At 43.8% G+C, this 27,556-nt stretch overlaps 1 protein-coding gene across 7 annotated transcripts in view; it reads right to left on the bottom strand.

Annotated features, from left to right (window-relative positions):
- LOC116843126 (tyrosine-protein phosphatase Lar) overlaps window positions 1–27,556 on the bottom strand; it is a 754,320-nt gene that overhangs the window by 294,897 nt on the left and 431,867 nt on the right. For 6 of the 7 annotated variants that reach the window (XM_032813223.1, XM_032813227.1, XM_032813228.1 and 3 more), the window contains exons 1-2: window positions 15,866–16,082; window positions 13,296–13,400 (exon numbers count right to left, since the gene is read on the bottom strand). The gene's annotated coding sequence lies outside the window, so the exon portion shown is untranslated. Of the gene's footprint in view, window positions 1–13,295; window positions 13,401–15,865; window positions 16,083–27,556 lie in introns of those variants that run through there. The other variant, XM_032813222.1, reaches the window with a different exon arrangement.

The following is a 27,556-nucleotide window of genomic DNA, read 5'->3' as shown; positions in this document are numbered from 1 at the left end:
GGGGGGGGGGGGGGGGGAAAGCGCGACGGTTAATCGCATTGAGAGAAAATATTTTCATTACTCCGTGAAATACGAAGCGGTCCGCGATAGCGATAGATATTGGCGCCGCCGGCGCCGGGCAGCGCCGTGAACAATCGCATTCTTCGTTTCGAGATATCTACGGAATGGCCGGTATGTGCACGGCGGTTTTCACTATCTAATTCCGAACACCCCGTTTCCTCCATCCCTCTGACGTCCCGACGACGAAGAAGCGATTCTCTCCTCTCAAGGAAGATCTCGCACTTGGCGCGACCGCCCTTCGTTATTTAGAGAGTATCACGCGAGATATCGAGGTATCGAGCGGGTGTAATTGTGCGGGATAAAGGGTCAGAAGTGGTCGTTCAATCTCGTCTCAACCACCCCGTTATGGCCCCGCTTCTTCGCGCGACGGACGAGCCCTTATCGACGATCCGCTCCCCACAGCTTTCGAGAATCTAATTAGGTAAAAAGTGGCTTTATCTAGATATCTCCCACCGAAAACGAGAGACTACGCCAAGTGTCTGCGTGGAGGGATCTCGCTGTCTCGAGGAAGAACTTGACCGTATCCGTTGAAACGTCTCGTTCTCCTCTGCCTTCTCTCCCCCTACACACACACACACACACACTCTCTCTCTCCCTCTCTCGCTTCGCGACTGCGCCCCTCTCGAGAGATTTCAACGGGCAGATAATTTCGAAATGTGCGATACGTCGTTTCGCGAGAGCGAGTAAGAAAAATTCGCTCTTACTTCGCCCTTACTAATTCGCAAATAAAACAAAAAAAAAGAGAGACAAGAGAGAAGCGAGGAGACTTGGTTGGGTTTTAGGACAAGCGCGGGGGGCGATTCATCGCGTTTAGTTTTATATCGCGTACGGTAATCGTAAATAGATGAATCTTGTAACGACAGGATTGCGCGCGCGTCCGTAGGTACTTCGATTTAAAATTTAATGAAAACCGTTACATATAGTTAAGCGCCCTCGTAAGTTTCGGAGAATGGCTCTTTAAATCTTATCCGGATTCGAGTGTACGATTATCGGATACGGGAAGGGTACACGGAATGGGTGGAATTGGAGAAAACGTCGTTAATCGTAGAACAAAGCTGCCATTGTCGCGCTAATCAGCAACGGCCACCTTGATCGAAAATAAATTCCCCGAGAACGAGTGCCGCGCGGCGCGGCCCGGCGCATTCGCGCTGAGCACGAACGCCACTTTTCTTTATTGCACTTTCATACGTGTACTGGGTACGTTTCTGGGCGTGCCTTGAAATTCAGCGACTGGGAGCTTACCCATCCGGAATACGTAGTATGTAGCCGTATAAATAAAAACAAACGCGCGCGCGCGCATATACGTGTTTCGATGACAATTAGCGGTAAGAAATGTACACAGGATCGCATATATGCCTAGTCATATCCTAATCGAGAGTTATCAGAAATTTTCGACCTAACGCATTCCTTTCTGGATAGTCATGGGTCGTGACTGTTGATTATTCGAAGAAACTGCAACATTATCTGAAGCAATTGTGACACTTGGACAGCTTGATGTTATGTTTGCGTTCATAATTGCGATTATCCGTTCAAATGTTACGCGTAATCGTAATATTATTAGTGCTAATATAATCATAAGACATGGGCAACGATAAAAGCTCGCCATTTTACAGCTCTTGAAAAGCTACAATTTAAAGGTAAATACTGTAATATTCTTCGAATAAAATCAATAGTCACGACCCTTGATTATTTGGAAACGAATGCGTTAGATCGAAAATCTCTACTAACTCTCGATTAGGACATGGCTGGGGAATGACTAGGCGCATATATGCAATCCTCTGTATGCGCGATCAATCAAACCTCCATTGGGATTGTCGAGAATTTCAAGTCGGCACGCATCGGCGATTCGCGCATCTGCGCGAAAATTTGTTTGCGAATAAAACTTTTTTCGCAACTGAGGTTGCTGTGTTACGTCTACTCTCGCGTTCGCCCGATCGGCCGTCGCGCTTTGCTGTCGCTCGAGCAAACTCGAGTTTTCAGACTTTTACGTGACAAAGGCACGAAAAAGTACGATTTTTCATCGCGATACAATCATTCTCTCGTATACCATTCTAATTCTATAACGGTCGACCGGCCAATCGGGAATATCGTTGCTTTGCAGGAAAGAGCGTTACGAGAACTGGACTTTCGGACAATCGAATCAATTGATCGGTGGGGTTTCCGTGGAAATGAAATCAGCCCTACTTTCACGTGTCCGAGAATCAGACTCTCTTTCCCTCTCTCTCCCTTTCTCGCTCTCCCCCTCACGCTCGCCCCGTCTCACCCTCTCTATCTCTACGTTCCATTACGCCCGAGTGCCGGCAATTTTACGCAGTGAATTAAGGCCGGGCCAAACTAAATTCCATGCCGACGCAAGTAACCGGGTTTCGGGAATTTCCCGTGAGGAAAGCGAAATAGCGCGACGACGAATAATTTCGGCCGTAGCACTCGCGCTGTTTTGTCGGGCTCGCGAATGGAAACTACCGTGTTGTCGATTGGTCGGTCGGTCGATCGGTCGACGCCGTGCGATTGTAGTCCTTATCGCCGACGGTAACAGGGCGCACTCTCGCGTGCCGATGATTGCACGGTTCCCGTTCGTCCTACCGTGAGCACTGGCGCGATATTAATACTATTATGCGAGCGTACTCTTGGACCAACCCTTCGCGCGCTTCCTGGACTGCGGCGCCAATTTCGTATATCGCGACGCGTCGATGGCGCGCTCCAACAATCGCGGACGACAACTCCCTCGTCCGTTCGTCGATCGCTGGAACGATGATCATCGCTTCATCGGCACAATCGTTGAACCGTTCGCTCGGCGAAGATTCGGAGGGAAGATTCGCGTCATTGGCGAATCTCAAAGAAATAATCCCGCTTTGTCACCCGATCACCCGAATTTGTGCAGGCGAAGAGAGAGAGAGAGAGAGAGAGAGAGAGAGAGAGAGAGAGAGAAAAAGCGCTTCTTTCTTCAAATTAGATTTTTTAATAAATCTCTCTTGGAGAATCGGATCTCTTCGGTTTTCGATTTCTAGCGGCAAGTGCTGCAGACGGCATGCCTTTTGTTAAAGCGACGCACACACGTTGTGAGAATACATCGAATACGTGTATGTGTGAGATGCAAAATCGCCGTCTCGTTTCTCTGTTTCGTTCAATTCTCTCCCCCCTTATCGCTCGACTGCTGGCGTTTTAAAGCGACGGCAAGATGACTATCTACGTAATATGCAACTGGAAAATATGGACCAAGAGAATCCGCGGACGAAGAAGGATGATAAATCGATAATCGAGGCGCCTCGCTGGCGTGTACGCAGAAAGTTTGCTCTCCGCGTAATTTTTTATCCTCGCAAGCAACGCTTTTAAAGCCGTGAGTGGAAATTCAATCCTGCCTTCTAATTACCGCAATTGGATTCTAATTAGCACGAACGGAGAATCCGGTATCGACAACGGCCGCGACGGATTATCCAAATCCTATAACGTAATAACGTCGCGCAATGCGTGTATTTTGCTCAACAGCAATTGTTAATACTTAACGCGAAGAAATAGACCGCGCGCGCGCGCGACGCGAAAGCTCGATACAATTCCGCGAGTCGCGATAGCCGCGATTCTCGTGCATAATTTATCGGGTATCGGGAATATCCACACGAAGCGTGTACGCGCGAACGAGAAGCCCGACGCAAATTAGATTGTACTTTCGCACGGGGGAATACGGCGGAGTGTATAACACGTGTGTCTCGTATCTGCGACCGCGAGACGCGGCACACAGCCGCGCAAAAACATCTCGTTCCGGCTATTACGCGCTGCAGATTCCTATCGAATTTGCGCCGTAATGTCTCGCCAATATTTGCAATTTCGACCAATCAGTCCACGCTTCTCCCTCCCGTCTCGATAGCGTCCCGTGCGATCAACGGCGAACCACGGAAAACTTCGTCACGCGCGTGAAGAATAATAATTCGTTGCACCGCGCTCGGTTACGCGTGCTCTCGATCGGTCTGAATTGTTGAGCCGCCATTCGGCCAACTCTTTCCTAACTAGGCACCGGCGAAATATCGCCGCTGAAAGCAAAACTCTTGTTCGGCTTCGCGTTTCGAGCCAAGCAGCCTTGCGCGCTCTACAAATCTTAATTAGCGTTTCAAGTCAGCTCTCCCGTCTAAAGGACGGGGCTCGATAGCCGAATGCGGTTTCAGAAAGAGAGAGAGAGAGAGAGAGAGAGAGAGAGCGCACGTGACGCAGCAAATGAAAAAGGGTGACCGCTAAATCGCCGATAAGGCTGGATAAAGGCTCCTGCACACAAATTTCTGTAACTGTGGACGTAAGTTTAAAGGTGAAGAACCAATCAGGATCTTGCTTCGTTTTTGCGTACTCTAGATGAAGATAGAAATAACGGTGCAACTAGAACTTTGAGTGCTCTGAAGTAACGCTAACCATTTTTGACTAATTTAGCACAAATTTAAAATATTTCGGTTGGAATTTCGGCTAAAGAAATTTAGAATGGTTCGTATTTCAGCTATGTCGATTTTATTAAAATTATTTTTAACTATATCTTGTATTCAGTTTTACTTCTTATGTATTTTTGTTGTACTTGTTGATAGGAGTGAGAATATTAAATGTTATAAACTGCCCGTGAAACTTAAAATGGGCCAAAATGAAAAAATGATCAAAATATTTTTGGTACTTCTACAAATTTGTGCCAAATTAGAAAGAAATCGGAGTGTGACTTTTGGATATTTACTTGTAAGTAAAAACTAGAATTTCAATCGATTAGATTCTAGCATAACAGTCAGTTTTACAGTCAGTTCTATCTTCTCTTAGAGTACGCAAAGATAAAGTAATATCCTGATTAATTCTTCAACATAAGCTTACGTTTTACGTCTACGGAAATTTGTGTGCGGAAGCTCTAAGAGCATCGCCACTTACCGTGGCTGCGTTCTGATTCTTCGCTACGTTTCGCTACCCCGTTTCCGCGCGTGCTGTCAAAATTAAGAGCGATTCATTCACGTATTACGTGTGGAAATCCAGAGGGTGATTCGCGCTCGTTAAATTCGATGGATTCTATCGAGTTCGATTATATTTATATATATATATATATATATATATATATATATATATATATATATTATATATATATATATACACAGGGTGTTCCAGATTCATCTCTACAACGTTCGTGGGAACGTAGAACGGATTGAGGTGAATATAAAAGTTCCATACCGTTTTGCGATATATTCGTAATAAATTTTGAGATATTAATTAAAGAAGAATAATCACGTTCGATACGATATGGTAGATAAACTGTAGTGGCGATTTGTGCTGTACATTAGATCAAATTGAATACAAAAGTCCTTTATTTTGCAAATAACAACGTAGATTTTTAGTTATTAATTAAAAAATATTGTTACATAATTGTGCGCGATAAAGCACAAATTTTCTTTAATTGATATCTATGTGGTTGTTTGCAAAATGGTAGAGGACTTTTTTGTTCAGTTTGACCTTATGTGTGTATACAACGGTAGACAGTTTATCTACCATATCGCACGTGATCGTTCACCAATCTTCTTCAATTAATGCTTCGAGATTTATTGTAAATATCGCAAAAAACGGTATAGGGCTTTTAGGCTTCATCTACAATATGCGGAGTAAGTTTGAAGTAAGAAGTAAAAGTAGAAGCAAGAAAAATAATTTATACCTTTTCCATGTGCTCAGATTATTCCACGCATTTTAGACGAAGCTTTATGTGATCACCTCAATACGTTCCCACGAACGTTGCGGAGACAAATCTAGGACACCCTGTATACGCTCTAGTTGATCTCTCTCGCGTATGGATATTCGATTGAAAAAGAGAAAAATATTGTAATATGAGATTCACGCGGGCATTTCAATATTATCCGCTGGCCATGCGATAGAACACTCCTCTCTATTTGCCCGCGATATAATCCCGTCATATTAATACATATATATTTCACATTCATATAAACTTCTGTGCGCATAGATGTGCAGGTACATATCAATACGCACATACACACACTTGTACAAACAGTGAATTCGCCACTCGCGTAGCCTAGTAAATAATTATCACTTCTGTCGAAGCTCATTTCGTCGTTGTGCGGTTTAACATATGAAGTAGATTTAATTCGTCCTATAAATTTATATAAAGAGCTGCGAGAATATATATTTTCTTTATTTACATAAAATTTCTCCTATTTCATGTTACTAGCAATTGAACGCATATCATCTATTCTCGATAAAGTGAATTTTTAATAAAGTGAATTCTTAATAAAGTTATCTTAATAAAATGAATATTTAAACGATCGCAAGAAGAACATCGAGAAAAAAGATATCTAATAAAACGGCTGAAAATATTCTCAAGACGATCAATAATTATTATTTATGCAAAGCGATTAAAGAATTATCGCGAGAAGAAGTGCCGAGCTATTTGCGCAATTAAAATTAAAAAAAAAAAGGAAAAAAGAGAAGAAGAGCATAATCCGTCGCGTGAGTTTCGCGGGGCTGAATTTATGCGCGAACAATATTAAACGAACAACTTTTGCGAGAACTCTAAAGTGGATACGTTGTGCGAATGGCGGTCTGTTTTGCTGTATCCTTACCGTCACGGCGCTTCTTGGTGGCTTAGCTTTAACACGGCAAATCCCACGATCGCTTGGAGCGGAGTTTAAGCTGGGCTTAAGTCTTAAGTGACAGTAATGAAACCGCGTGTCGCTCGGTTTTGTCGAAATGGCATTTCGCTTTCTTTCCCGGCGTGCGGTGCAGTCGTTCGCGCGTCCCAGCTGAAGGGTTTCCGATCGCAAAATGCTAAACAAACGGCGGCGATGAGACAACGGTGGAAGCCAATGGTTCACGCAAGTCAAAGTAATCTCCCGCAAATTTAGAACGTCGATAATTTGATCGCCGTGTCTCGTTGCCGTCGCAACGCTGCTGTCGCTGTTCAGACGACGTCCTACAGAGAAGATAGAGCAGAAAATACAAAAAGCCATTTTCGCTTAGCACGAAAAACGATCAATATTAAAACAATCGGACACGCGGTGCACACACAAAGTGGTATATTAGGGCGTTTGAAAAACGGGCCAACTTCGGCACGTGTTTTTTCGCGCTGCTGCCACTACGGCTACGTCCGCCGTCTCTCGGGTGTCCTTTAATTAATTAGCACGAGAGAGCCGGCAGGAAGAGGCAGCTGCCAAGCGGCGCACAGGACGACCTATGGGCGGAACGAAGAGGGCAGATGGGACCGCGGAGGGAGGACGAGCGAGGGGGTGAAGGTTGGGCGCCGCGCTACCGAAACATTAGCCCCAGGCCGGACTGGTTGCACCGTCGCTCAGCTCCGATGCGTGCAGTTCCGCATGCGTGCCCCCAAAGTACCCGCCGCCACTGCCGCCGAAAGATTCGCAGGTGCAGATGCTTACTACCCCTCCGTCAAACTACGATTCCCCGCGCATCTACTCGTTGCGCTGCGTTGCGCGCGTGTTTATTTAGCTACACCGTGTGTCTGATATTACGTAATTAAATGCATACAGCCTCAGGCTTAAGTACCGGCGTCCCGGTGTATTAATCAATGAAAGAGCCGCACACTCTCTCTCTCTCTCTCTCTCTCTCTCTCTCTCTCTCTCTTTCTCTCTCGTTCCCTCTTCTCTGACCTTTTCTCGCTCCTGTTCTCTCCCCCTTTGGGCTGAGAGCGAAGCAAAGCGAGTTTGTGTCGGCATCAAAAATAGTTTGGACGGTTTAAGATCAAACGCGTTCTCGGATTTACTTCCACCTCGGTTGCTTTCAATCTCGGTCGGCTATGGAAACTGGGAGTTTTATAACACGGCCAGTCCGCCGCGAATATGCGCTCCAGATCTCAGACGAGGCATGCGAGAATTAGTTGGGAAGGAAATAGAGAAGGAAAGAAAAACGAAGCGTGTCAAGATAATGACTGCATATTCTTAGAGAATGTAGAACGTATCGTACCTACATCGGCCGAAAGTAAGGAAGATTTGAGAAGTGGAGAACATCAATAATAAAAGTGGGCTAAGAGCCAAGAGATAACAGTAAGTTGTTTTACTCATTTCGTCTACTTATCTTTCGTCAATATTTTGTTCGCTCCACTTTTCAAACGAGCAATTAGAACTTTTACTTTATGCAGGTACGCCGCATGTTTTTCACCGCGTTTTTAATAAGTATTGAATATATCGTAGAGAAGCTAAGATGAAGAAATGCGTATTTTTTTTATAAGCGTCTCCTTGCATGTGTCTAGTGGTTGAAACTACTCCTCGAAGCTAATATCTCAATTTTCGTTGTTATTTTTACAAATTTGAACATTCTTCCAAAGACAATCTATTCAAATCTCTCTTTTCAAAAAATGATATATCAAACTCAATCACACATAATATAAATTATTTTGTTGAGATTGTTGAAATTTTTGAGGAATTGAAAACACAATAAGTGATACGCGCCTGTTCCGTGTTTCGTCTGACCACGCACGTCTGTAGCTACTTATAGCGCGAAGCTCACGAGTCATATTCTAAAAATGCCGTTTTAGAAAACAATTCTTTTGTTCTATTCTACGTAACTGAAAAATTGACATAAAACCTTCTTCAACTTTCGTCATAAAAATTTTCAAATTTTGTAAAAATAACAGTAAGGGTCCAGGATGCAGAATTAGCTTCAAGGGTCGCTTCAACCTCTAAACGTCCGAGAGAGAGAGAGAGAGAGAGAGAGAGAGAGAGCGCTTACGAAAATAGGCGTCTCCAATTTTTTCATCCTCTCTACAGTTTTCACATCCCAGGTTCATAAAAGTCGATAAAAGATACTTTCAGACCTTCTCTTGTAAGCGAACTTTTTATTCAGAGCGAGTCTAAAACGTTTTCAATTTAAACACACGCATTTCCGAGTTAGCGAGCTTACTCGGAATGCCAGCTCGGATAGCTGGGAGGAAGGAACGAGGCAAGGAGTTTCGAGTCTGCGAAGAGATAGGATGAGAGATGTACCACACACACGGTTCGAGAAAACTCGGCACCGACCGACTTCGGCCTGCACGAACGTGTTGCATGGGCGGTCGGGTCTAATGAACGAATGGGGTCTCCGCGTAAAAGAAGACAGAAATAAATAAAAAAAAGCTCGTCGTCGCTTTTGCGGTCAGTTACTCGCCGCCCACCAAGACTCCCTCTCTCGCCCGGTTTAGTTCACCCGGCAATGCGGTTAAAGTCCAATGGTGAGGCGAGCTCGCTACCCTACACTTGAAACTAGTCACTTTTCCATTAACGTCATCCGCGAGCTCGGAAAGCTCCTATTCATTAACAGGAAACCGTCTGACCCCGATATTCACAATGCTTCACAGTTCCTGTGAATCCCGTGCGAAGATACAGAGGCTATGGAGATCTCTCTTTTTTTTCCTGATCCTTTGCGATGGCAACGTAAGAACTCGAGAAACATTGTGGAATCGTGAGAAATAGACAGAACTGGGAATAAAGTCACGAGATGTAAATTTAACGAAATTCTGTTCAATGGATTATAACGGTCGATAAAGCGACGTGCGAAATGGAAGCCGTAGGTAATGGACTAACTTAATTCGCGTTGCGAAACGCGACGTAACGCTCTGACGTAAAAAGAACGTATGTCACACACCTTGACGATGATGAAAGTTCACGATGCCTATCTTTTCTTTTATATGCGTCGTGAATGGAGTTACCGAGTCGAATGATCGATTATCGGCTGTTGGTTTACTACCCTCGTGAGACTTCCCGCCCCTTTGACACAGTATAGCGCGCCAGAGGCCAGGTGCTCTCTCGCGCGACCGGGAATTCATAATTCAGGGTCAATTTAAAAGGATAAGAGGATGTTAATAAAAATCCACAAGAGCCGACCTGTCGTACCTTCCTCGTGAGTTCCGAGTTTCCTCTCTCTCTTTCTCTCTCTCTCTCTCTCTCTCTCTCTCTCTCGGTCTGTCTGTCTGTCTATCTATCTTTATCTTCGTCTCTCTTTAATAAGTCATAGAGAAGTTACTCGCGAGTGGGAACGACGTTGCAATTCAAACATATTCTTTCGCCGGGAGATATAGACTCGTTAAATTACATCGTGAATTACACCGAGCCGCTGAGAGTTAGCGCGCGTGAATTGTTCCTTTAAAAAAGCAGACGCTGGGAAAAAACGATATTGGCACCTCGACGTTACCGGCGATGCGAAAAGAAGCGGACGTATCTGCATGAAAACAGGTGGAAGTCAAATGTAATCCAATTACGGATAATCGCATTGCCTCGAGATTCGCGCCCGGGCGTTCGGGCAAACTATTGAGTGATTAAAAATAATACCCGACAACGTGCGCGCGGTCGGAAAGTCGGTGTGCTCGCGTGTACCCGAAATGTAATCCTCATACATGAGTCACTGCACTCACTGCGCGTACACCTCGCTCTTTTCCTTTTCCTCTCTCTCTCGCTGTCTGTTCATCGACACGTTATACACACAGCTCTACGATCCGCAACGAATGGTGCATATCTCTCTCGTGTTCACGAGGACCCAACTCGTTGGGTGTATGCGAAACGTAATTAATCAGAGAAAAAGTGCATCTTCCGGAGTTCCGGAAATTACTTACGCGCACTCTGTTTATACGCGGTTTGTTTGTGAGCGTCTTATTGATGTAGCTAACGAAATAACAATTTTACGGTCCGTGTATTCAATAAGGGAAATTAATTATCGGTATTATGCGAACAGATCTGAATGGGTTGAATGGTCATTTCCTCTAGCTGTATGCAGAAGTTGCGAAAATGTTTGGACAATTATATAAGGCATTAAATGGTTTTTGCATGTCACTTTCCGAGCTGTCGCATTGTTTTACGAATTACTATGCAATGATAAGTTTACTTCTGATAAACAGACGCAAAGTTTTGCCAGGAATAGTTTGTGAATTACTCGACCGTAGAAAACTGATGGGAACCGTTAAACTGGTAGATGTTGTATAACCACCAGAAAAGACTATTACCGACATGCTGTTGGTCGAACAGAGCGGAAGTCGACTACAGGGGTGCAGTCGAGGGTAAAAACGACACGATCGATGTACCGTCGGTACGAGAGCTTACTACTATTCGTACGCAGCCAGAGAAAATGCCGTATGCCGAGAAACATGCTGGTAAAGCGATATTACAGATTCCTACTATTAGGTAATAAAATTAAACAGCATTTTATTTTTTATAATACTCGCGACTACAGAATGGGACTGTGAAATGTTTGGGATGCAAAATGTTCAGTTCTAAACTAATCAATCGTGTCGATATAAAACGATCATCAGTAAGAGTCGACACTCGTCGGTAGGTAAGTAGAAACAACCGCTGATATATGCGAATAGCAAGTAGTAACAAGTTTATAAAAAAATGTATATATTTTTCGTTTGTTCTGCAAATACCGAACAAAATAAAAGCCTTTATATATTATATTCTGATATAAAACATCCTTTTTCAATTACCTCGAACAATCACATGATAAAAGCGCACCGATAAAACAGAGAACTAAAGTTAATACCATATGGGTTTATAAGAGCTAAGCACAAGAAAATAGTGCGCAAAATTAGTTAATAATTTCTACTAGTTGCACAAAAAAATTTAATGCACTAAAATGTATTAAAATGTATTAAAATAAATCGGTTCTATTATTTGGAAGTTTATTATGTGAACCTGGAAAGTCAACACTTGCGCCTCACAAATACACGAAATTTTTGCTCAGAATGAAGGTGTGTGATTAATGAAAACCTTTATGATTGTCATTCAATAGCGTGAGGCTGCATTAAAAACTCAAATTGCAACTCATCAAGGCATTCACCAGTGCCTGAATGGTTAGCAATTCAATGTAGCATCTAGGAGATGCAAATACCCAAAATACATTAAAATACAAAATATAACATGTTTGAATAGGTAAATAGTTACGGAGCTAAAGTGTTGTACAGATTTTTCCAGTTTGGTTACGTTCATATTCGCATTATTCGCATAAAAACTGGAACGTAATAATTTCTCACTGAAAGGTACGAGGTTTCTCTTAATTACTAAATGTATCACGTTAATATGTTTGTACCAAGTTAAGATTATTATGGATACTTCAAATTAATTTTATTGCATCAGTTTTAATGTGTGGAATCCTAAAATAATGAAATGAGAACTGTTCCCTACATAATCATGACGAACGGATCGTACTGCTCGAGAATCGGGAGAATTTATATTGATATACATTAGGACGCACACATACATGGGCAAAGTTTTTCTTTTTTCTAAAATGTCATCAAAGCGTTGTGTATTGAAAACTTATATACTTACTGTTAACAATAGCTGCCTGTATATTAATAAATTCTCTTTTTTTTTAATAAAAAATGTGCAAAATCTTTTTTTTTACCAAATGTAATATAATAATGGAATGCAGAATTAAAACGCAATAAAATCTAATGACATGCATGATTGCACATTAAAGATAATGTACGTAAAATTTTTGTAAACTCAAGAAAAAAAGATATCCATATATAAGGTTTGTAGTATTTTGATATAAAAAATTTGCTTTTCGGTGTAAAAATTTTTAAATTGAAAAAAATGCGTTGAAATATAAAGCGTAGGCAAAAGTGCATGTCACGTCAACGAGAGAAATACCGAACCTATCTTTATACGAAGCACTGGAAGAAATAAACTAACCAAACAACGCAACAGAATAATTACAGATAAATCTGCGTATATACGCAAATGAAATACGTGTGTATAAAAAGGGGGGAAATGTATTAGCCACAGGATGACCACATAAACATTGTGCATAACTTCGATAATATCTTTATCATTAACGGTTTATCATTAACGGTTAATTAAAAATATGATTTATGCTGTGGGAAATAATCGCTAATCGCGACAGCGTGGTGTAAAGCAAGCAGAAAGAACAAAATTGCCCGCGATGCTTTCTGCGGCGTGCAGAGATAACTATTGTTAAGAATTACGACCGGTTAGCCGGTCTAATTCTTGGACTATTATTCTGTTCTATCGCCTGGCAGAAATACCGCGACGTTAAATTCGTTAAACGTTTACGTTAATTCCGTTCGTGTTGCAACAATAATTATAGTCGCGTCTCGTTAAGGAAATTGTTCGGGTAAAGGCAAATCTTTCAAGAGAGAAAACTAAAAGAGCTAAACGCTCTTTGAATATTACTTTCTGTTGTACGCGGCCATCCTGATCGACAGTCGGCAAGAAATGAAAAGCACAAAAGATAAAGAAATAAACATACGTATAAAGAAATAAACATAATAATAAACATACGTGCGGTGGTCGCTACTGCTCGGACACTTCGAACATCCCTCCTTGGGACGTTTCTGGGTACGCACCTGTGTCGCTATTCAGACTCTGAATGTGGTTAGGTCCGCCCTGAAAGCAAACATCGTAGAGACACGTTAATATCGGTAGAAAAATCAATACGTTCCTCCGTACTACCGAGGAACGTTTCGCGATCGTTGTTGCGCTTATGCCGGCTTCTACCAAGTTAACTTTGGTTAACTTAACCGGCTGGTGATTCCAACGGAATTGATCAATCGTATCTGTTAATTCTGATTAACGAGAAATGCGACTGATCAATTCTGTTGGAACAATCAACCGGTTAAGTTGATCAAAGTTGGTAGAAACGAGTATTAAGCGCGCGCGTTCTAAACGTACACCGATACGATTGCGCATATCCAACTATATGCTCGATGACAACCGAGTTGACAATTGAGGACGCGATTTCCTTTGAGACGACGATCATAACGACGATAGCAGCACGTTGATACGCACGTGGGAAATCGCTCTCCAACGTAATAACGCGTGGGAAAACGATCTGGAACGCGCAACATTCCTCTGATCTCGCGGCCCGTGATGTGACGTTTTGGTCCAGCTGTCATAACACGCGAAACGCACTCGCGCGACGACGCGCTAGCGGACGAACGGGTTGCCATGGAGACGCTGGTTTATTCACCGGCGCGTCAACGACCGCACCACGCGGACACCGTCGACGCGGTGTCGAGGAGTAGGTAAACAATCCCGACGCTAAATGAGTGCAAATCCGGGCCGATATTAGCCGGGCAGACACAGATGTTCGTGCGATAATCATAAAAATGCAAGAGTGCGGTGCAGCTCCGTCTGATAAATCCAACAGATGGATTCTACTGTTTTGACAAATAGGACGATGTATGGGCCATTTAAATGTCGCTCGGAGGAAATTGGAATTTGTGACACGAGCTCATGATTATATTTTTCTCTCTTCTGTCAGTCATAGCAATATTTAAAAAATAAGGCTCTGATTGTTCCATTTTATTCGTAGAGCTTCTTGCGAAGAGAAGTTATGAAATATGTCACCAATATTATTACTTGCTCTGACTGTCGATAAAACGTCAATCATATGTCTACAGTAGAAATGCAAAACTCTTTCAAAAATTTTTTCTTCAAGTCCACATAAAAGGAATTTTATAATGAAAATTAGTATAGAATTTTATAACTGAGCAACAGATCGACATTCTGTACTATTAAAACACTCGCTGTTTCAAGCCAAATTTCCATGTTCCTTAATAAGACAGATCTTGCAGAGTCTATTCTTGGATTACTAATAACATGGTAAAATTGAAGAGAATTTGTATGAAAAGAAAGCATTTAATATTCTCTCCATGTAATAACACTATTATGAGTAACGTAGGTAGGAAAATATCTGACTTCACATCGTCCACTCTGTATCATCTGTTAGACAAGATAACGAAATCTTGGATAATCTCTTCAATATTTAGGACTTACTTTAATGCAAGTGCATTAATTCTTTAATCTATTAAGCTTAACCTACAATGTGCTCTTTGTTTTCTGTTTCTTGCTCTCTATCTTTTTGTGAGACTTAAGCTTGATCTATAATGTGTTATTTGCTTCCTGTTACTTTTTCTTTATCTCTTTCTGACTCAAGCCTTAAACCTTAAACTAAAAAAAAAGACAGAAAACAAGAAACAGGAAGCAAAGAACACATTGTAGATCAGGCTTTAAGGTTTGAGTTAGGAAGAGAAAGAGAAAGAAACAGAAAGTAAAAAACATATTGTAAATCAAGTTTTAGCCTAAAGATCAGTAGGGACGTTCGCAGGCAGGGGAAGAACATTCTGTCACAGCAAAATGTATCATCAATTCTCATATGAAGAAATCTGTCATGTGAACGAAAACTGTCAGTATGATTACAAACCGGTGGAACTTGGTCTATTCTTTTCAGCTGCATTGCTGAACTGGTACAATAAGTTAAAGTAAATAACTTGTGTCACTCTAATTCATTGCACCAGTTCAGCAGCATGAAGCTGAAAAGAACAAACTAACTGTCTATCAACTTATATTAATACAAATACAAGACAAGTGCAGAGAATGAACGATGATGGAGCAGAAAATGATGTCAAATTGAGCAAAGGGTTTACGAATATCACTGAGAGATTTATAACGGTTCAATACCGATTGTTTACTAGCACTGTCACACTGTCCCTCCTGGGATGCTCTCATCGGTCGTATAAAATCGGAACGACGGTGAAATCGCGCGAGAATCTCTTCGTACCAGCGGCACGAGGCACACGAGCCGACGAGGAAACGTAGGTCGCGTGTATACCGAAACAGAAAGAGCCGAACACCACGGCGCGAAATGCACGGAAAGGTTATACACGCACTGACAATTCGAAGCGACGCACTTGAGCGCGTCGTTCGAGGCGAGCATCATCTGGCGTTTCGAGACGCGTGTTCCCTCGTGGAATCGAAGCTTCCGCGACAAGGGTGTCTCTCCGCGTGTCTTATAAACAAATCGGCGAGACAGACGAGCAGGAGTAAGCAACGAACGCGAGGACACTCACCGCACACTTTCCGCGTTTACGACGTTCTTGCGGACACCTCCACGGTCGCCGCACCGCAGTTACGCCATTACGCACAAGCACGCACACACACTGTACTTATGCGTTGATATCAAAAACTCGTGTAAAATGTATAAAAAAGGCGATAGTTAGGAAGCTGCCAAGAGGATTGCCATGGCGATGCCAATGTCAGGCGTCCATGTTGTGCTCGTAGCATTTGCTGCTATCTGCTGGGAACTCGGACCAGAGCGACGCTCGGGAGAACTTGTGGGTCGATACGAACGTTTCGCGCGAATTCAGTTTATCATACATTCCGCCGAAAATTTTTCGCTCAGATACCTTCAAATTTTTCGCTCGGATACCTTCGAATTTTTTCATAAAACTGAAACAGTTTAAATAGAATTCCGCGTGAATTAATTGAAAAATGAAATCATCATCGATATGCCCGTGGAGTTTACCTTCAAACAGATGTTTAGAGATCTGTTATACCGACCGCTGCATGTATTCGTTAAACCGAATGAATTTGTCGGTAAAAACGTGTAAAGTCAGCGTAAACGACAGAGAGATGCAATTTCATAAAAATATTTAATATACTTGGTTGCAGATCTATATGCGTAACGATAAAACGTCAAAATAGCTGTAAATTATAAATCTGATATTTCATCACACTGAATGTCCATTTGTGTATTTATATCGGATTTTTAAAAATGGTCGATAATGTCATTTTCTTTCAATTACCTCCAGGCCCCTCGGAATCCCTTTGCCAGTTTGAAAATTTAGCCCCAGGGTTGACTGTCTTTAATAACACCTCGCTGGTGTCGACTGACATTTTCACTGACAATTCTTTTTAACGTCACTTTCTGCTTCACATGATAATCTAGAGATGGCTCGACGCGTACTTTAATCCGCTTATGACCGTTTCAAGCCATCACTAGGTGCGCTTTTATTTTGCGTAAACGCTGGCACGCGCGAGATGCTTTTGACACCTCGCCTGAAAGTTCACTCAACTAGAAAACAGATTTTCGCGTAATACCGACATCCGCGTTAATAGCCGTTCCTTTGAATTTAACGCACGTATGTAAATTAATAAGACCGCGGAGAGCGAGCACTGTAGTGGTTCATAAAAGCAGTTATTCGTCTTACATCGCCGAAGGCGGTTTAACGTCACTTCTCTTAATTACATTATAAAAATAAATGAAATAAATCAGGTAAAAGTCGGTATATTTGTAAATTTTCACGGACGTGACAGTACTTTTCGCGTCTCTGACAAGAGAAACACAGAGAACACATGAGGACTTTACTTTTAAATGGTGAAACGTTACTTTTATTGCGTGTTTGCCTTTGTTTCCCGCTTGTTCCGCCGACTTGTGCAGACCGCGTCCGACTCGCGATACACCGATCTTTTATGGGGTAGAACGCGCGCTAGAAGTTAACGCGCTGTTCGTGGAACGGCCGACGTTAGTGCGAAGGGGATGAGAAAGAGAGAAAGTAGCGAAGAGAAAGACGCGCGGGAGGAGAGACTCGCGTGTCTGCCTCCGTGACACGCGTCGGGTGTCGCGTGCAACAAATTGTGAGCATCCATGGTTGTGGGGGGAACGTGTTTCACGCTGGGAACTTTGCGTTCGTTACAGAGCGAAGAGCAGCGAGGGAGGTAGGATAAGAGAAAGAGAGAGAGAGACAGAGAGAGAGAGAGAGAGAGAGAGAGAGAGAGAGAGAGAGAGAGAGAGAGAGACCATCGCGTTAAGAGTCGTTACGCGAGTTAGGATCCGCCGCCATACGAACGCGAGTAACTCCTTTAACGAACTCCCAAACGAAGTTCGGCTTCTTACTTCTCCGATTTCAGAGTTACGACGCTCATCTAATTAATATCAAGGATTCCTCGCTCGCGCGCGCGGAGATACTTGAAACACGTGCCTTCGTTTTCACCGGCGGATGTCATCCTTTTCTCTCTTCTTTCTCCCTCCCGTTTCGTCACAATTGGGTACTCGGAAGTTTTTTCAGCCATTAGAGAAAGCAGTTGGGAGAAATCGCTAATTACGTACTTTCCAACTTGTATTTAAAACTGCTCCAAGTTGGATCGTTTTCGGTTATACGCGGTTGTACGCGCGGCACGGCCAATTAAAATTTAGCTTCGACGCGATATCATGTAATTGACGTGACTTGCCGCCACAGCCGCCGCCGTTGCAGACACAGGTGAAACATAATTTTATTGCGCGGGCGTGTCTAATAACTTATGTTCGCGCTGAACTCAGCCCCCGAAAACTTTGCGCCGGGGATATATTTTCGTTCATCGTCGTAGACGTTATAATAGGAGGAGATTGAGGTTGCCAAGGTGGAGTTTCAAACTCGCATAAATGTGTGTAGCGCGCAGCGCGCGGTCTCCTTCCACGTTTCTGATTACTTCGCAAACTTTGCGCTAGTCGGAACGATGCAACGGAAGCTTTTAGACACTTGTTTCTAGTGCGTAACGCAATCTCTATAAGCCAGGTTTTACAGAGTACGCCGAAAGAAACTGAATGCTAGCGAGATAGTTACAGGAAGCGGCGCGACCGGGAGAACAGAGAGCTCTCTCTCTCTCTCTCTCTCTCTCGCTCGCTCGTTCCAAGGGAACCAGCCCAGCGGCAAAAACAATAAAAAAAAAATGGACGAATTCGGTAAAAGATTTTCAATCGAGTCCAGCGAGTAATATTCAACGGGGAAGCGCGTCGAAGAGCTCGCCGATTTGTTTTTCCGTGCAGTATAGTTCGCGCAGAGACCACAATTGCAGTCAGCGACCACACCGCTCGCGTGCATTCGGAATGCAGGTCGGTGCAATTGCGCGGCTCGTGTTGCGTGTTCCGTCCCGTCCAATGTATCGCCCGAACAATATAGCACGCCGGCTTTTGTCCGCGCTGTCTGTTTCATCCACCGTTAATAAAATACTCTTCGAAGCTATTGCGCCGGAGAGGAACGTCTCCCTCGTCAAAGAAATACCTCGCAAAGAGCGCGTACGCGCTTTTATGAGCCGCGGCGCAACCGAGGTTGTCCGACGTTTGCAACGCGGCGAATGAAATGGAATGAGAATATTTACGCGACGGCTCGAGACGCGCGTTACGCCGGAGCTGATTACGGTATTCCGTGGAGATGCGACGCGCACAGAGGGCGAAACGGTGCAACAGCCAATTTGGCTTTTGCTCAGCGAGCGACGGCAAACAACTGCGCGATGAAATAAATATCGGAGTCACGTCATTTACGGGGTGTCGTGTATGTACTGTACGGCGACAACACACGATGGACAGGCCAGTTAATAGCGAGTGATCGGACGATTTCTCATCGGACACGGAGAAAGACTACACTGACATCCCCGTGGGTGTGGAACAAGCGACGTCACGCGCTGACTTCCCACGCGTTTTCTCCCTCCTTTGAATTCTGTAAGATTTTCTAGAGAACGCGACAAAGTTCACGTGGTCGCATCTGTCGATTCGCCGATTTTTCAGAATATCCGAACACATTGTGCGTATCCTTCGGACTAAAGTTCAATCAACATTTATTCTCGAAGATAATAAACGTGACGACTTGATCGACTTTAACAGATCGGCGCTCGATTATTCGACCTCCTTCGAACTCGCCTTACCGCGAGTAATACTCCGAGTCTCGCCGAACGAAACTAACTGATTTCCCACGGGATAAATCCCGAGCAAAGCTGACACGCCTCGTTGGAAACGCGACGTAAATTTATCGTAAAGGCCTAGATTACGATTTCACACGGACACGCCTCCGAGTCTTCGCTTCGACCGGTCCCCCAGACGGATCTTGAAATATTTACCGGATCGTTTCTCTTCTGCACTCGGGATACCTTCGTCTCGCGTGTTACAATGAATATTAGCGAACAGAGCGAGACAGAATTATTGCAGCGTTATTCGCATACAATTACCGCGATTGTTTTATTTCTTTTTATTTGTCCGTCCCTCTGATTACCATCGCATCACTAATTCCCGATCAATAAATTCGGCGGTTATATCACTATTTGAAGGAGGCAATGCTGACTCGACGCAACGAGGAACAAGAAGAGATTACTTACTGACAATATCGATCTCGGCGATCGCACATCTCTATTCTCGACCCTTCCGACACTTATTTATGCGCGAGACTTATTCTTGACGAATAAAGGATACGTAAAACGCGAAGCGGCGTCGATCGATGTGTCAATGGCGGCTGCTCGACGTAGAAAGATCGAAGATGGCCAGAGCGAAAGCGCGCGCCAAAACATGAACTGAGTTCGACAAAGATCCGCGCTCTCGCGGCTATATTATTGCTGCGCTCATACAACGACGCCCTCTGTACACTCATTTCCACGACCTTATCATTCGATAGATCGATATTTACTACAAATTATCGACTAGCCATATCCCTTTCTAGCCATTTTTATGACTGCTGATTAATCCAGAAAACAGGGACGTGTTTTCTGCATTAATTAAGAGATGCTGAAAACTTTATATCGATAGAATACTGACATTTCTCTGCAAAGTTATAATACGCCGTATTGTATAGAATCATAAATGCTTTCATACAATGCAAGCACTTATGATTTTTTTGCACTTTCAAGTACGTGCAAGAATAAATAGGAGCATTACTCAATAATACATGACGAAAATGAAAAACAAATTTTTAATATAAAATATCAAGCTGTCAGTAACGTAATATTTGCCTAATCCGAAAGTTCCGCAGCTTATATACATCGAAAGTGTAGATGCTCCAAACAGGAAAATTTTCAAGAACATTGCCGTACCTTTGCATCTGAATTCAGAAGCTTAAGAATATCGGAAAAGTTTATGGAAAGATTTCTACACATACGTGGTTAGGTTTTCCGCTGAATATGGTAAAATAAAGTAATACATATTTATGCAAGTTTTATATGTACAGGAAGTATGAAAAGGATAGCGTGATTGTATTAGTGACGATCGTCTTTGCGTTATCGATATTTTTCGAATTCGTCACCGACTTCAACATCCCCTTAAAGCTTGATCTACAATGTGTTCCTTGCTTCCTGCTTCTTTCTCTTTATCTCTTTCTAACTCAAACCTTAAGCTTTAAGCCAGAAAAAGGCAGAAGACAAGAAATAGAACGCAAAAAGCATATTGTAGATCAGGTTTTAAGCTTGATCTACAATGTGTTCCTTGCTTCCTGCTTCTTTCTCTTTATCTCTTTCTAACTCAAACCTTAAGCTTTAAGCCAGAAAAAGGCAGAAGACAAGAAATAGAACGCAAAAAGCATATTGTAGATCAGGTTTTAAGCTTGATCTACAATGTGTTATTTGCTTCTTGTTTCTTTTTCTTTATCTCCTTCTGACTCACACCTTAAGTCTTAAACTAAAAAAAGACAGAAAACAAGAAACAGGAAGCAAAGAGCACATTGCAGATTAGGCTTAACAGTGATGAGAAACGCGCAACTAGGAACAAATATGGCTGGTCGAAAACACTTGGTAACTATCGATCTATTGAACTCTCTAGATTCCTTCAACTGAAATTTCGCTCGAAAAACAAATTCGAGTGACTCTTCACTCATATAGAATGAATTCTACACTCTAAATCATCGAGTGAATATTTTCACTCGCGATTGAATCCGACGTGCTTCATCGTCACAGAAATATATTCACTCTGATCCAGAGTTCGGCACGCGTTGCACATTTCAATCGATTTTCGACTTGCTTCGCCTAGCACTATTCCCCTTACCTCATCGCGATTACCCCCCGCGCGCAACCTACGAGCCGTTCAAGACTTAGGAGCGTATGACTTGTGTAAACATATGTTCCCAATAACTTTCCACTATAAGGGGAATAACGCTAGGCGAAGCAAGTCGAAAATCGATCGAAATGCATGCCGCTTACTCTAATCGACTGAGATATCCGCGCATGGAATCAGAATCCACTCTAAGCTTGAGTGAAGTATTCGCTCTTGGGATCTCGAGAGACGGTATCTTCATTTTCATTTTGAATGAAAATACTGTCTGCCTTTTCGCTTGTTCCGAATGAGATTCCAGTCCCCAAGAAATTTGAAGAGAATGGTGAAGCATTCGCGGACACGAGTGAATGGTATGACACGATGTGTGGGTTACGTGTTCACGATTTTGGGCGCAAGTCTCGGGGTATCGATCGTAAATCGTCGTACCGGCGTGTTTCAATTCCCATTACAGCAGGAGCCGGGGAGTGAGCGTGTGTGACCCTCGTGAATGTTACGTGGCGTCCCGAGAAAGACAGGTTTCATTGGAGGGTCGACTGCGTAAGAGACTGGGATCTTCTCGAGGGATCGAGGGACGGTGCCAGATTACTAAATATGCCGCGTCTCTCGGAGACGAGTAAATCTAGGTGGCAAGGTAGAACACACACACACACACACACACACACACACACACACACACACACACACACACACACACACACACACGGCAGAGAGCGGGGCGTATCCGTAACGGTAGCTAGTGAATCGGCAAGCCCGTCTGCGTTATGGGATTTTCGTTATCATCCCCGCCAAGATGCGATGGAAATTGCTTTGTAAGGATTCGGCCCGTGTACAATTAAACAGGATGGATCGATTTTATCGCGCGTTGCCGTTCCACACATTTCTCTATTTACTAATTCGGATTATCATCTGAGGGAATTTCCAAGTACGCCCGGCGGCGATCTCTAAACTATGCGCGACTCAGTTAAGATTTTCGGCTGCCATACTCGCGAGATGTTTGAGATTCGACGCGGACTTGGATACGTGAGGAATTACGTAGCTTGAAACTGTTTGAGAATTCATGGCGATGTCCCGTATCGGTAAAGTATCCAGATCACTCGATCGCCAACGGCGAATTCCTAAGAATTCCTTATATCGTTGAAATAACTGGTGTACGTGCCGGAGGAGCGGAAGCGACTTCAATTCCTGTCCCCGAGGAGTGAAATTCGGAGCGGACTCGCGGAGCGGGGAAAAATTTGCACATCGCGGAACGAGCGCGGTATCCTGAGTCGTATCGGCTGGCAGCACTCCCGACCGGACAGGTAGTCGATATTTCCCGCGGAACGTATTTAAGCATGGCATTTAATGGTAACGCTCAGCGCATCACACGATTGACCTTTTCGCGAGCCACGACGCCTATACGCGCGTTTGACGATTTTCTGCGCGGAATGCACGGTGTGTTATCGAGCAAGCCTCCGCGTTATTTGCGAAAGGTCATCCGTGAGGGTCGAGAGTGCGAGGCGTTCTCCCGGACGGGGCTGAGTACGTGAGGGCTCGGCCCTCGAGTATCGTCGAATTCTCGGGTGCACTGTCCTCACCCGCGCGTACGCGCGCGTTTAGTCAGAGGCTATCCAGATATTAGTCCGCGCGGAAGCCACAAATAACGCTGGCATTTAACGCCCGGCTGATAAAGCGACCGGGAAAGTACAGCCGGTTAACCACCTTTAATCGAGGTTGTACTGTTCGACCGCGCGCCAGTCGAAGTAGATATATCGGGGGTGGCGTTCGTTCTATTTTCACGCACAGGCTTTCCCTCCCGGATCACACCCGGAAGGCTTTTGCTGGTTTACGCAAGCTCGCGTCCCGCCAGTTTTATCCAGTCCAGTCGCGGATATAGGGGAAGGAGCGAAGATTCGCGCAACGCTGGTGAGAATGCTATAGAATGCATACATAGGATTTAACTTGCGTATATGTCTGGGCTTAACTCCTCAGTAGGCGCGTGGTCTACAGACCGACGTTGTTTGCATATTACGAATCATATCCCTTCTTCAGAGTGTCCGGTGACTCACAGAGAAGCCGCGGTGTACGAGTAGATTAGGTTAAATTGAATAAAAAATTTCTCTATCATTTTGCAAACAATACATAAAATTCTAAGTTATTAGTCAAAGAACCCATGAATGATCACGCGCCTAAAATGAGAATAAAACGCGCTTACTGCGGGGTTAAGTGTCCGAGCGCTCCTACAAAACTGAATAAAAGATATCTACCAATTTGCGGACGACCACGATGATTTCTGAAACTTTAATTAAAGGAAATTAGCTGATCAACGCGCGCGATGCGGTGGTCCTATAGGGGAAGTCTGAAGGGACACGTCTTGGGGGCATCGCGATTTTTCTTTCAGACAGCCGCTTCTCTATCTTCTCATCGGCGGATGGCATGGCTCGCGCGGGCTGCACCCGCGCGGAATTTTAGCGGCGCGTTGCTAATGAGAAAAAATGCGTGACTGAAGGTGTGGCCGGTGCGATACGTCTCTCCATTTGTGTAAAAGCCTCTAAACGTCGCGCGCTCGTGCTCGTTCTTTCGACGGAACGATGGCCTCGTATTATTTCCGCGAGATATACGACAATGCAACGTGCGCGCGCGCGCGCGCGCGCGAGGAACGTTTTACGATAAGTAAACGTTTAAAGCTGTTACACAGCAGCTCGCGACTGACAGTTTAGTCCCTTTGTATTCGTGCCGATAGCAGAGCCGCGAGTCGTTAGAGGCGGCCGATCGGTACTCGGCGATATACGCCTTCATTGTCCGAGGGTGTCGGTGGACAGCGACAGATCGATGACCGGCGAGGGTGTTGGACGCTTGTGACGTCACTCGCGGCGCCTATAGCTCGGGTAAATCGGCGTTAGAGAGAACCTAAGTACGCGCTTGCTACGGTTTCCCGTTTATCGACCTCTTCTTTGTTCCTCGTCGCTCTTTCCTCCTCAGCCGGGCGCAGGTGGAAGAAGGTTCGCTTATATGCGTGCACTGACCGACATTTCGACGTCGCGAAAAGCGACGATGTCTAGCTCGTGCAAAACACTCGTTGAGTAATCCACGGATTAAAGATGATCAATCCGCGCACGTACGCTGTACCGTCGCGACGGCGCTCGAGCGTTAATCACGAAGCGATTATTCGGTCGCGTTCGTCAACAGAAATTATTCCAATGGTGCGCGAAATATCCGCACGAGTAATTTGTCTGCTACGAGCTCGTAGGACGGATAAAGGAAACACGGAAGCGCGGGAATATCTCGTTGTTCGCGCATTCTATGCAGGACTCACGTCTCGATCCAGTGTTTCTAGTATTTCAGCGGATTAATTAGCCAAAACGATAAGACCCACTGAGAATCTTGAGATCCGGTTGCGCGTGCTGCGTATTTATCTAAACGAACAGTCTGTTCGCCATTATTAATTCCTCGGAACGGGTCAACGAAGGTGCTCAAATATTTTAATATCTCAACAACATCTAGATAGATAGAAAAGAACAAGGGAGACCGAGTTTAAGGCCGGTCAGCTCCTAGTCAGCTTTTATATTTAAAATCATCTTAAAGTCTCCTTCAGATATTCCGTAGCTAATGAAATAATTCGTACAGCATCTGAAAATTAACTTAAGACGGTCTTAAATATAAAATCTATGTGGCCTCAGGGATATGTTGCTTATTTCTTTTAGAGTGTTAATCTTGAGAGGAAAAGTAGGTACAAAATCGCGAAATGGTTCTTTTAGAGTATTTTTTCCTAAATTTCATTAAAATCGAAATAATATTATAGTTAAAAAATAGAAAAAATTTATTTAGTGCTGGCAAAGCGAATTTTCGAGCTTCTCGAAATTTTGTAGTAATGTTCTTCATCGTGAATGAATAAAATTGAACGATTGTGATCCAGTACTAGGGTAAGATGGCTACGTCACGGCATGTTTATATTTTATAGTTGTATTTTGGTACAAAAAAAGATATACGGTTAATCGCAATTTACAGTCAATCGTAATTTGTCTGAGAAATCAGTTGTAATTTCGAAATTCTGAGATATGAGACATTCAGTCCTGACATTTTTTCCCCCTACTCGGATAAAAGATACAAATGTAGAGCACACGATTTCCCCAAGAAACTACAAGTGTGTGTTTAACTTGCATCAATTAAACGTCAATGCGTTGCAAATTGTTGCCGTCTAACGTTTCACACATTCTTCTCGCGCGTTCTCAAACTCAAGAAGAGTTATTTTAATCGTTGTCTGCGGCGACTCACATTCGCAGTTGCAGCACGCGTTGCCTCTCTTTGCCAAGCGGTTTGTTGGCTACCTGCCCCGAAAAAATTGCTCGGCTTCGCTTCTATGCAAAACGAAAATAATTATCGGCACGAAATCCCGATGCGCGAGAGTCAACACGAAAGAATATTGGATATTCCGCTGGGATCACATTTAGTCGTGACTCCTGCGTTTCATAACGGTGGATAATTACATCACCGACTGTCAATAATTGGGCAGTGACCTGTGCGCGAGATGTAAAGTAATGACTCCTGTATTGCTCCGCATTGCTGCGCGATATCCATACGTCAAAGTTTGATGTCCCCTTCTGCACGCGTATACACGCGTGCGGCATAACTCGTCTGTTTATTGTAGATCTGCTTGTACACGAGTTAAGTGCAATGAACTGCCGATAACCCAGAGTTATTAACGTGCCCGATTCGATGAATATATGTACGCGCCCGATAAATTTCATCAGCGTATCGACGCGTCGTGTCGCGCATTGGAAGAAACGGCAGGAAGGTAAAGAGAAAAAATGAAACTGATCTCAGGTAATGCGACGCATTGTCCGTATACAGGAGATCCTAGATGGCGGGACAAAACCGGAATGAACGACCAGACGATTCATCGGGTGTGGCGTATTTGCGCCGTTAATTTGATAGTTGGCACTTTCTCTCGGAATTTTTCCGATAACTGTTAAACGAGTAGATTCCTCTCACCTTTTTTCGATTATTAGACTTATTTTGGCCGAGAGACCAAACCAATATTTCTGTGAAAACTTGGCTCTTGCTACGAGTTACATACTTTCTTAAAGTGAATCAGTGAAACATCATTGAAAGCAGTAAATATACACTCATTTGCAGCTATAAGTACAGCACTAAAACTGCTTAGTGCTATTACTTATAATTGATATTGATCAATGTCTATTCACTGATTCATTTTAAGAGAGTAGAGAGAATATTATAGTATTATCATTATTAAGACAGAAGAATAAAACAGAAAAAAATATAATAGAGAATATTATTGTTATAATACTTTTTCATATAATTTCAATTGGATCAATCGTTTTTTGTCAGTTTGTGTATCTCGCTAAGCAAACATAGTGAACATAGCAAGTGTTTGAACAGCATGTTTTAATTTCCAAAACGTAAGTAGCGCACACATGAAATGAGAGAATAGCGCGAATCGTTGCAAAATGTCGATCTACTCTATCCCATAGCAATTTTTGCCATGAAATTCCCTCCGTGTAGCAAGTGCGCGATGTCCGAGTGCGCGTTCGGCCGGTTAATTCCGGAAAAATTTCATTAGCGCATATTTCGCGCTCGGACCGAAATTGTGAGATACATCACGGGGATAGTCGCGGCCCCGCTCGTAATCGCGTTAATGATTCGCCGCGCGTCCGCGCTAATGATCGGCCGCCTCGTGCAGACGCGAAAACGACGGCGGCGAGAAGCGGGAGGAGGAGAAGGAGGAGGAAGAGAAGAAAAAGAAGGGGCGATGGGAAGCGAAAAAGAAGCGGAGGGTCGGCCGCGTGCAGTCGCAATTAATGCCGCGCGTTCACCCACGGGAAATACGGAACACGTGTCGCAGCTGGACTTTTCGAAAATTACCGCGGCGAAACGGCGGCGCGAAGCGGCTGGTTCGCGCCGTTTACGACCGCGGGTTAAAATTAGCCTCGCAACAAGTTATATCAGTACATGCCGTTTACCCGCGAACCCGCACCCA

The sequence above is a fragment of the Odontomachus brunneus genome, unplaced genomic scaffold (genome assembly GCF_010583005.1).
Source record: "Odontomachus brunneus isolate Ranch 3 - 2012 unplaced genomic scaffold, Obru_v1 Obru_scaffold_030, whole genome shotgun sequence".
In the NCBI taxonomy this organism is placed as follows: domain Eukaryota; kingdom Metazoa; phylum Arthropoda; class Insecta; order Hymenoptera; family Formicidae; genus Odontomachus; species Odontomachus brunneus.
The sequence above is the reverse complement of the archived record's forward strand: the minus strand, read 5'-3'. Positions and strand labels throughout refer to the sequence as shown.